The sequence below is a fragment of the Haliotis rufescens genome, unplaced genomic scaffold (assembly GCF_023055435.1).
Source record: "Haliotis rufescens isolate VD_foot unplaced genomic scaffold, xgHalRufe1.0.p SCAF_7, whole genome shotgun sequence".
Classification (NCBI taxonomy): domain Eukaryota; kingdom Metazoa; phylum Mollusca; class Gastropoda; order Lepetellida; family Haliotidae; genus Haliotis; species Haliotis rufescens.
In genome coordinates this window covers 16,333,727-16,345,769 of record NW_025964361.1, presented here as the reverse complement: position 1 = coordinate 16,345,769, position 12,043 = coordinate 16,333,727, and positions in this window count along the sequence as shown.

The window sequence follows — 12,043 nt, the reverse complement described above, 5'->3', positions numbered from 1 at the left end:
TTCTTTGATGGATATATTTTCCTCTGTGTAAGGAACTCCTAGACCATGGTTTGCTCCTTGAATACGCCAATCTTTACTCGTAGAAACATTAAATTCCTGACAAATACGCTCATACGCGGACCTATCATAATTATTATTTGTGGAATTCCACACTCGATCCTGCGGTAATGGAGCACTAATTTCTTTAAGTATACGTCTAATCTGATAATACACGTGAAATAATAAAACAGACTTATTTAGCATATATCCTGGGGCATTAACAGATACGCCACATCCCGTTGTGGCACACCATACGGCAAAGTTTAACTGATTCTGCCAAAATTGCATCGGATTGTGAAACCAATCGTGGATCATTTTATCGCTAGTTGCCGTGACCGTGTTCTTTTCAAAGATATCAGGGAATTTAACGAAGAAATCAGTACCATAGGAATTTACCATAATCGAAAGATTAGTAATCTGTCTCGATTTCATATTTAAGTTATGATATAGTATCATTGTATATTTAATATGTATGTTACACTCCCGGGAATAACAAATGATCAGTCTATTGAACTGCTTCATACTATCGATAACTCGGATGGACAACTCGAAGTAGCTCTATGCGATGTAACGTATTACCCACGGTGGATGAATATAAATGCTACAAGGGGTTATAATAATGAGACAGAAATAAATGGTAAAAAATACATTATTCCTGATGGGTATTACAGCGTATGCTCACTCAATGATGAATTTTTTAAGCCTAATGGAGTTAGTCTAACACAAAATGAGTCGAATGGGTTACTGATTTTAAACGCTGGAAAAAAAGATGGTAAAGCTTTACGAGAACTTAGCATACACACTTGGATGGAGAGGAGAAATAACAGTACTCAAGACATCAGATCAGGGACTCGATTTACCAGATTTAGTTCCCTATAAAGAGTTGTGCATCCATCTTGATCAGATCAGTACGACGGATAATATTCAACTAGAAAGTCCTTCAACTCTACTCAGATGTGTTCCAGTGAAAAATGAAAAATACAATAGTGGTAGAACGGAATCTTTCTCGTCATTACAATATAAAAAATTGAAGCGTGGTATTATTTCAGACCTCAAAATTTCTGTATTAGATGTAAAACACCAACCTGTACATATAGGATACTTAAGTGTAACACTCCATATTAAAAATAATGGTTGATGCATCAGGCCCTGGAACGTTCAGACAATGTAATACAATTGCACTTTCCGATCTCGGAGACACAGAAGGTTTCGATAAACCCGGTAACAATGGTATGTTATACGCTTTACACTTACATGATAATGTATACAAGCGGAAAGAAGTTACATTCACGGGTAATCTAGAAGATTTAAGCGATGTCGACGTTAGTAGACTCATTAAAAACACTTCGTACAATATTATTCTCAACGGCAAGAATAAATGGACTATGGTCGAAGCAAACATCGAGTGGCTACTGAATATCGTCATTACCCCACCTTATGTGATGATGGGTAAGGGACATAATTTAACTAAGATAATAAATAGTGGCATCGTACTCGCGGCTTATATCCCTTCAAAACGAAAAAGTGTGTTGGTCACTCCCCTGCCAGAAAACCCAGGTCATATGTTATATAGTCGTCCGGCAATCCAAAACGTTAGTTTAAATTTGGTTACTGAATTCGATGATATTTAACAGAACTTGAGTGCAATACCTAATATTTCTACGCTTATTATTGAAGTCTTGTTCGGAGATGCACCGGAAAATGCCTTCGAAATATTACCAGGTCTATCGATTAAATGGCTAAAGAAACACCAACGTCGACGTTGCAGTATTATTCATATCGGAGCATCACCCGTTGCAACCCTCAAAGGGGTCCAAATTATTAAAAGTGACAGCATTTCTCTTTCTAAGATATTCTTGCCGTATAATATACATTTGATAAAGTTGATGTATAGTCTCAAAACATTTAAGCAAGACCAATTAAAGACTATTATATGATCGTAATATACACTATGAGTTTATATCCAGTGCTCGATGAAGCATTTGAAAAGATGGATACTGTTGATGGATTTCGATTACATCAAATAAGCGACATAAAACATCGAATAGAGAAGGATAGGGAGTTGAGACTTGGATTCTATAAAAGGTATCGCAGAGCCGTGAATGCTCTGGACGGAGTTGACATCGCGCTTTTAGTAGCTAGCATGGGACTCGGTGTAGCTGGTGCCGGTTTACTATCAACTATAATCGCCGCGCCTATCGTGCTCGGTATGGAAATCGTGCCTGGAGTCTGGGGACTGGCAGGAATATTGATAAAATTCATTTCTCGTAGGTTACAAAAGAAAGCATTAAAACACAATAGTATTCGGATACGCGCCGAAGCAAAGTTGAACAGCATTGAGGATCATATTTCAACAGCAATGGTCGATTGTAAGCTATCCGAGAATGAGTTTCATTTAGTGTTGTCAGAACTCACCAAATACAACGCAATGAAGCGGGAGATTCGATCAAAATCTCATAAGACCAGTGGTATTAGCGAAGACAAGAAAAAAAAGTTCATAGAACAGGGGAGGCAACAAGCACGTCAGTTATTCCGTGCCAAAACCAAAGAACTGGTTGGAGATTAAAAATAGATTGCTTACTATCGTTTGATCACATTTAGACAAATGCTTACATAAATATATATAATAATGGAGATCGAAAAAGCTATTAAATGGAGAGAATTACTACAAGGTTTTTATTATATCAGTGATGTCAAACCAACCATAATCAGCTGACGATTAAAATGTTATTGAGTAAAAGTAACACAGACGATAGCACCGAATATACCGAACCATATTTCCGTAGCAATCAAGAAGTTATAACCGAATCCAATACTATAAACGCATCATTAGATACATCAATTCAGAGGATACAGGAAACTTTAGAACGTTGGACTTATAGAGGTTCGGGTTGGGGTGTGGATAAAATCGATAGTTTATATTTAGATATAGCAAATTATATGCCCTTCAAAGGTGGAACTTATATAGATTTACCCCCGTATTATAAGAAGAAAAAAGCCATAATTAATGTAAAAAATAAATCCGATGACTGTTTAAGAATGATGATAAGATCTGCATTGTTCCCCGTAGATTCTAAAATTGCAAATAGACCTTCTAGCTATCCCCCAAACGATGGACTCAACTTCGATGGTATAGACGAACCTACACCAATATCACAAATTGATAAGGTGGAAAAGCAAAGTAATTTAGCTATAAATGTTTTCGGACATTCTAAAGGAATTGTTGTACACAGGATAAGCTCCGCTCCGGAACATATTCCCAGAATCAATTCATTTATGATCGAAAAAGATGGAAAATATCATTATACGTGGATAAAGAGTTTAAACAGGCTATTATACGATCAAACAAAACATAAGGAAAAGAAATATTTCTGCGAAAGATGCCTGCATGGGTACAGAACATTATTGTAATCAAATGCCAGTACCGTACGTAATTTACGCCGACTTCGAAGCGCTTATCAAACCCATAGAAAATACCAACCATAATAATCAAGATAATAAAGATAATCAAGATAGTAGTTTTACGTACAAAACTCAAGAACATATTCCTTGTGGGTTTGGATATATAGTTGTAAGGTATGATGGGAAAACAAACCCGCCATGATGACAGAGGTCTCGATGCAGTGGGAAAGTTCTTAGAATATCTACAAAATGAAGAGAGAATAATCAGGGAAAATTTATCGTGTAAGAAACCCATGTGTATGAGGAGGAATGATTGGAGGGCCCATAAGAAGTCAACGAGTTGTCACGTTTGTAATAAACCCCTGGATGGGGATTCCGTAAGAGATCATTGTCACGTCACGGGTAATTATCGGGGGGCCGCTCATAACGAGTGTAACTTGAAACTAAAAATGAATTCTCAAACAATACCCATCCCCGTTGTGTTTCATAACCTTAGGGGATACGATTCACATCTCATTATGCAAGCTATCTCAAAGACCGACGGCGGTTTAACGTGCATTCCTAACAATATGGAAAAATACATATCGTTCTCGTTGACTAAACCTATACATTATAGGGACAAGGATGGGAAATCTAGAATAAAGCAAAGTAATGGGCTTAGATTCATAGACTCCATACAGTTTCTGTTATCTTCCCTGGACAATTTAGCTAATGCGAACAATCCTGATGACTTTGCGATAACAAATCAATATACCGATAAGATAACTCGTCATTTGTTACTGAGAAAAGGTGTATATCCTTACGAATATATGGATGATTGGTCTAGATTCGACATAACTGAATTACCACCCCTCGAATCATTCTATAGTAACTTAACAGAATCTAAAATAACAGATGCCGATTATGAACACGCTCTGACGGTCTGGGATAAATTAGGTTGCAAGAATTTAGGCGATTATCACGATCTGTACTTAAAAACCAGTGTACTGTTTCTCGCCGATATATTCGATATATTTAGAAAGACATGTTTAAAACAATCCGCTTGGACCCGGCATGGTACTATTCCAGTCCCGGACTATCGTCGGATGCATTGTTGAAGAAGACCGGCGTAGAACTAAAACTACTCACAGATTACGATATGCACTTGTTTATTGAGAAAGGATTAAGAGGTGGTATATCGATGGCGGTGAAAAGGTATTCTAAGGCTAATAATAAATTAGTGGAAGGATACGATCCGAGTAAACCCAATACGCACATATTATATCTCGACACTAACAACTTGTATGGATGGGCGATGAGTCAACCTTTCCCCACGGTTGGTTTTGAATGGGTCGATGATAACAAAGTGGATGATATCCATAATAATGATGTGAATAAAGGGTACATACTAGAAGTTGACTTGGAATATCCAAGTTCTTTGCATAAAGATCATAACAGTTATCCGCTAGCTCCTGAAAGATTAATGGTTAATAAAGATTGGATGTCGGAATATCAACGCTCCTTGATGGGTAATAGTAGGTTAGCTAACGTAGAAAAACTCGTACCAAATTTGATGGATAAGACAAAATATATAGTTCACTACAGAAATCTCCAGTTATATCTATCGTTAGGTATGAAACTTAAGAAAATACACAGAGTTCTAAAGTTTGATCAAAGCCCTTTGATGGAGCCCTATATGAGGTTGAACACAGATTTAAGAAAGATAGCTACCAGCGATTTCGAAAAGAATCTGTATAAGCTCATGAATAACTCAGTATTTGGTAAAACTATGGAGAATCTAAGGAAGCGTGTTGATGTTAAATTAGTCAGATCTAATGAGGAAGAAAGACTCAGGAAACTTATAGCCAGTCCTGCTTTTAACAGAAGCAAGATATTCGATAACGACTTAGCCGCGTTGCATATGCAGAAGAGTAATATAAAATTCAACAGACCAATGTACGTCGGTATGAGTATTCTCGACTTGTCAAAACACTTAATGTATGACTTTTATTACAACGAACTTAAGAAGCAATACGGCGATAGATACGAGGTGTTATATTCCGACACAGATTCTTTGTTGATGGAAATACAAACCGAGGATGTGTATAAAGATATGGCAGAAAAAATAGATATGTACGACACGAGCGATTACCCTAAAGATAATCCACTGCACAGCGTAGTAAATAAAAAGGTGTTAGGTAAGATGAAGGATGAATGTGCTGGGACCCCTATAGCGGAGTATGTAGGATTAAGACCTAAGATGTATTCTATAAAGAAGTCCGATAATGGAGAGATAAGAAAAGCTAAGGGCGTTAAGAAGTGTGTTGTAAAAAAGCATATCAAACACGAACAGTATAAAGAATCATTATTCAACGGTAGAACGTTCAAACACGAGATGAACTCTTTAAGAAGTTACAATCATAGGATATATGGATTAAGAATGAACAAGACATCATTATCCCCCTTAGATACAAAGAGATGGATTGATAATGATGGTGTAACTACCTATGCTTATGGTTATGGTGGTAATACCGTACCGTCGGGAACTATGAACAACTCTTCTCGTACAAATGCCCTACCCGGTCCATCTTGAAGATAATAAAGAATAGGCTCTCCTTCTTTCGTAACCAATTGACTAATGTTGTTCGTCTTAAGAGACCATATTGGATCGGTTGCGCAACGTAGGCCTCCTTCGAGTTCACCGGGCTGGTATAAATATCTTACCCTTATTCTATCCGGAAGTTTTCGTTCTTTGCCTCTCCTCGGTGCTGAAGATTCGGAAGTCACGGATTTCATTTTAATCGCATCAGATGGTTTCTTCCCTATTAATCGTGTTACTTCGTTATTCAGCGCTGATACAACGGCTGATAATCGTGTCACCCATTGGGTTGATCTCAATCGCTCGGATTTCATTTCGATCCCAAACAAACGTTCCGCTAATGTCCGGTTAAATCTTTCGACGATAGCTTGACTGCGGTGGGCCTCTCTTTCACCACGCCTGATTTCGACATCGTGCTTTGTTAACAGTTTAGTTACCGATCCCATAAACTCGCGACCGGGATCTACTTGAAATAGCTTAGGCCATTTTAGCGGTCCGCCTTTATATATGCGACTCAGTGCATTAGCTACCTCTGTTGATTCTTTCGAGGTTAATGGCTCAGCCTCTTTGTATTGACTAGCCACATCCACTACCGTTAAAGCGTATTTATACGTTTTGCGTTTTACCTTATCGTGGGGAAGAAACAAGAGGTCAGCCTGATGAACCTCATTCGTTGCAAAAATATCAAACTTCTTCCTCGGTATATAACGCGGTGCCGGTAAATATATCTGCCACATCGCTTGTTTCTTTAACCAATCCTTGGCCACATCTTTAGATACCTTAACCGCAGTGGCTAATTTTTTTATTGCTCCTATATCTTTCCAATATCCTTGTGAGCTAGGGTAAATTTTATTCATTATTAATTTATATTGATATTTCTTTAAAAACGACTTTCGTTGAATCACATCATCATTTTTATACTAATAGAAGCAATGATTGGCCCCAGGTATTGGTGAGCTAGAGCCAATTTAACCCTAATCTCATGACTATCATTGAATCGCATAATCATTTACGCATAAAAAATGCCACCTGTTGTACCAGTATAGGTATATGAATCCGGCTCCAGTGGAGTTTCGGCAGAACCCCCATTACCTATACTACTACAGAAGACTGAAGGAAGGACATGGTTTATCAAGTCCATACCAACACAATGTACAGAAGACCTACACAATGTACAGAAGACTGAAGGAAGGACAAGGATTATCAAGTCGATACCTACACAATGTACAGAAGACTGAAGGAAGGACAAGGATTATCTCAAGACCATACCTACACAATGTACAGAAGACTGAAGGAAGGACAAGGATTATCAAGTCCATACCTACACAATATACAGAAGACTAAAGGAAGGACAAGGATTATCAAGTCCATACCTACAGAATATACAGAAGACTGAAGGAAGGAAAAGGTTTATCAAGTCCATACCTACACAATGTATAGAAGACTGAAGGAAGGACAAGGATAATCTCAAGATCATACCTACACAATGTACAGAAGACTGAAGGAAGGACAAGGATTATCAAGTCCATACCTACACAATATACAGAAGACTGAAGGAAGGACAAGGTTTATCAAGTCCATACCTACACAATATACAGAAGACTGAAGGAAGGACAAGGATCATCAAGTCCATACCAACACAATGTACAGAAGACCTACACAATGTACAGAAGACTGAAGGAAGACGAAGGATAATCAAGTCCATACATACACAATGTACAGAAGACTGAAGGAAGGACAAGGATTATGAAGTCCATACCTACACAATATACAGAAGACTAAAGGAAGGACAAGGATTATCAAGTCCATACCTACACAATATACAGGAGACTGAAGGAAGGACAAGGTTTATCAAGTCCATACCTACACAATGTACAGAAGACCTATACAATGTACAGAAGACTAAAGGAAGGACAAGGATTATCAAGTCCATACCTACACAATATACAGAAGACTGAAAGAAGGACAAGGATCATCAAGTCCATACCAACACAATGTACAGAAGACCTACACAATGTACAGAAGACTGAAGGAAGACGAAGGATAATCAAGTCCATACATACACAATGTACAGAAGACTGAAGGAAGGACAAGGATTATGAAGACCATACCTACACAATATACAGAAGACTAAAGGAAGGACAAGGATTATCAAGTCCATACCTACACAATATACAGAAGACTGAAGGAAGGACAAGGTTTATCAAGTCCATACCAACACAATGTACAGAAGACCTATACAATGTACAGAAGACTGAAGGAGGGACAAGGATTATCAAGTCCATACCTACACAATGTACAGAAGACTGAAGGAAGGACAAGGATTATCAAGTCCATACCTACACAATGTACAGAAGACTGAATGAAGGACGAGTATTATATCAAGTCCATACCTACACAATGTACAGAAGACTGAAGGAAGGACAAGGATTATCAAGTCCATACCTACACAATGTATAGAAGACTGAAGGAAGGACAAGGTTTATCAAGTCCATACCTACACAATGTACAGAAGACTGAATGAAGGACGAGTATTATATCAACTCCATACCTACACAATGTACAGAAGACTGAAGGAAGGACAAGGATTATCAAGTCCATACCTACACAATGTATAGAAGACTGAAGGAAGGATGGGGATTATCAAGTCCATACCTACACAACGTACAGAAGACCTACACAATGTACAGAAGACTGAAGGAAGGACAAGGATTATCAAGTCCATACCTACACAATGTACAGAAGACTGAAGGAAGGACACGGATTATCAAGACCATACCTACACAATGTACAGAAGACTGAATGAAGGACGAGTATTATATCAAGTCCATACCTACACAATGTACAGGAGACTGAAGGAAGGACAAGGATCATCAAGTCCATACCTACACAATATACAGAAGACTGAAGGAAGGACAAGGATCATCAAGTCCATACCAACACAATGTACAGAAGACCTACACAATGTACAGAAGACTGAAGGAAGACGAAGGATAATCAAGTCCATACATACACAATGTACAGAAGACTGAAGGAAGGACAAGGATTATGAAGTCCATACCTACACAATATACAGAAGACTAAAGGAAGGACAAGGATTATCAAGTCCATACCTACACAATATACAGAAGACTGAAGGAAGGACAAGGTTTATCAAGTCCATACCTACACAATGTACAGAAGACCTATACAATGTACAGAAGACTAAAGGAAGGACAAGGATTATCAAGTCCATACCTACACAATATACAGAAGACTGAAGGAAGGACAAGGATCATCAAGTCCATACCAACACAATGTACAGAAGACCTACACAATGTACAGAAGACTGAAGGAAGGACAAGGATTATCAAGTCGATACCTACACAATGTACAGAAGACTGAAGGAAGGACAAGGATTATCTCAAGACCATACCTACACAATGTACAGAAGATTGAAGGAAGGACAAGGATTATCAAGTCCATACCTACACAATATACAGAAGACTAAAGGAAGGACAAGGATTATCAAGTCCATACCTACACAATATACAGAAGACTGAAGGAAGGACAAGGTTTATCAAGTCCATACCTACACAATGTATAGAAGACTGAAGGAAGGACAAGGATAATCTCAAGATCATACCTACACAATGTACAGAAGACTGAAGGAAGGACAAGAATTATCAAGTCCATACCTACACAACGTACAGAAGACTAAAGGAAGGACAAGGATTATCAAGTCCATACCTACACAATATACAGAAGACTGAAGGAAGGACAAGGATTATCAAGTCCATACCTACACAATACACAGAAGACTAAAGGAAGGACAAGGATTATCAAGTCCATACCTACACAATACACAGAAGACTGAAGGAAGGACAAGGATAATCTCAAGATCATACCTACACAATGTACAGAAGACTGAAGGAAGGACAAGGATTATCAAGTCCATACCTACACAATATACAGAAGACTGAAGGAAGGACAAGGATTATCAAGTCCATACCTACACAATATACAGAAGACTGAAGGAAGGACAAGGATTATCAAGTCCATACCTACACAATATACAGAAGACTGAAGGAAGGACAAGGTTTATCAAGTCCACACCTACACAATGTACAGAAGACTGAAGGAATGACAAGGATTATCAAGTCCATACCTACACAATATACAGAAGACTGAAGGAAGGACAAGGTTTATCAAGTCCATACCTACACAATGTACAGAAGACTGAAGTAAGGACAAGGATTATCAAGTCCATACCTACACAATGTACAGAAGACTGAAGGTAGGACAAGGATTATCAAGTCCATACCTACACAATATACAGAAGACTAAAGGAAGGACAAGGATTATCAAGTCCATACCTACACAATACACAGAAGACTAAAGGAAGGACAAGGATTATCAAGTCCATACATACACAATATACAGAAGACTGAAGGAAGGACAAGGATTATCATTGAAACACCTACACAATGTATAGACTGAAGGAAGGATGGGGATTATCAAGTCCATTCCTATACAATGTACAGAAGACTGAAGGAAGGATGGGGATTATCAAGTCCATACCTACACAACGTACAGAAGACCTACACAATGTACAGAAGACTGAAGGAAGGACAAGGTTTATCAAGTCCATACCTACACAATGTACAGAAGACTAAAGGTAGGACAAGGATTATCAAGTCCATACCTACACAATACACAGAAGACTGAAGGAAGGACAAGGATTATCAAGTCCACCATACCTACACAATATACAGAAGACTGAAGGAAGGACAAGGATTATCAAGTCCATACCTACACAATATACAGAAGACTGAAGGAAGGACAAGGTTTATCAAGTCCATACCTACACAATGTACAGAAGACATATACAATGTACAGAAGACTGAAGGAAGGACAAGGATTATCAAGTCCATACCTACACAATGTACAGAAGACTGAAGGAAGGACAAGGATTATCAAGTCCATACCTACACAATGTACAGAAGACTGAAGGAAGGACAAGGATTATCAAGTCCATACCTACACAATACACAGAAGACTAAAGGAAGGACAAGGATTATCAAGTCCATACCTACACAATACACAGAAGAATAAAGGAAGGACAAGGATTATCAAGTCCATACCTACACAATGTACAAAAGACTGAAGGAAGGACAAGGATTATCATTGAAACACCTACACAATGTATAGACTGAAGGAAGGATGGGGATTATCAAGTCCATTCCTATACAATGTACAGAAGACTGAAGGAAGGATGGGGATTATCAAGTCCATACGTACACAATGTACAGAAGACTGAAGGAAGGACACGGATTATCAAGACCATACCTACACAATGTACAGAAGACTGAATGAAGGACGAGTATTATATCAAGTCCATACCTACACAATGTACAGAAGACTGAAGGAAGGACAAGGATTATCAAGTCGATACCTACACAATGTACAGAAGACTGAAGGAAGGACAAGGATTATCTCAAGACCATACCTACACAATGTACAGAAGACTGAAGGAAGGACAAGGATTATCAAGTCCATACCTACACAATATACAGAAGACTAAAGGAAGGACAAGGATTATCAAGTCTATACCTACAGAATATACAGAAGACTGAAGGAAGGACAAGGTTTATCAAGTCCATACCTACACAATGTATAGAAGACTGAAGGAAGGACAAGGATAATCTCAAGATCATACCTACACAATGTACAGAAGACTGAAGGAAGGACAAGGATTATCAAGTCAATACCTACACAATATACAGAAGACTAAAGGAAGGACAAGGATTATCAAGTCCATACCTACACAATATACAGAAGACTGAAGGAAGGACAAGGATTATCAAGTCCATACCTACACAATACACAGAAGACTAAAGGAAGGACAAGGATTATCAAGTCCATACCTACACAATGTACAGAAGACTGAAGGAAGGACAAGGATTATCAAGTCCATACATACACAATATACAGAAGACTGAAGGAAGGACAAGGTTTATCAAGTCCACACCTACACAATGTACA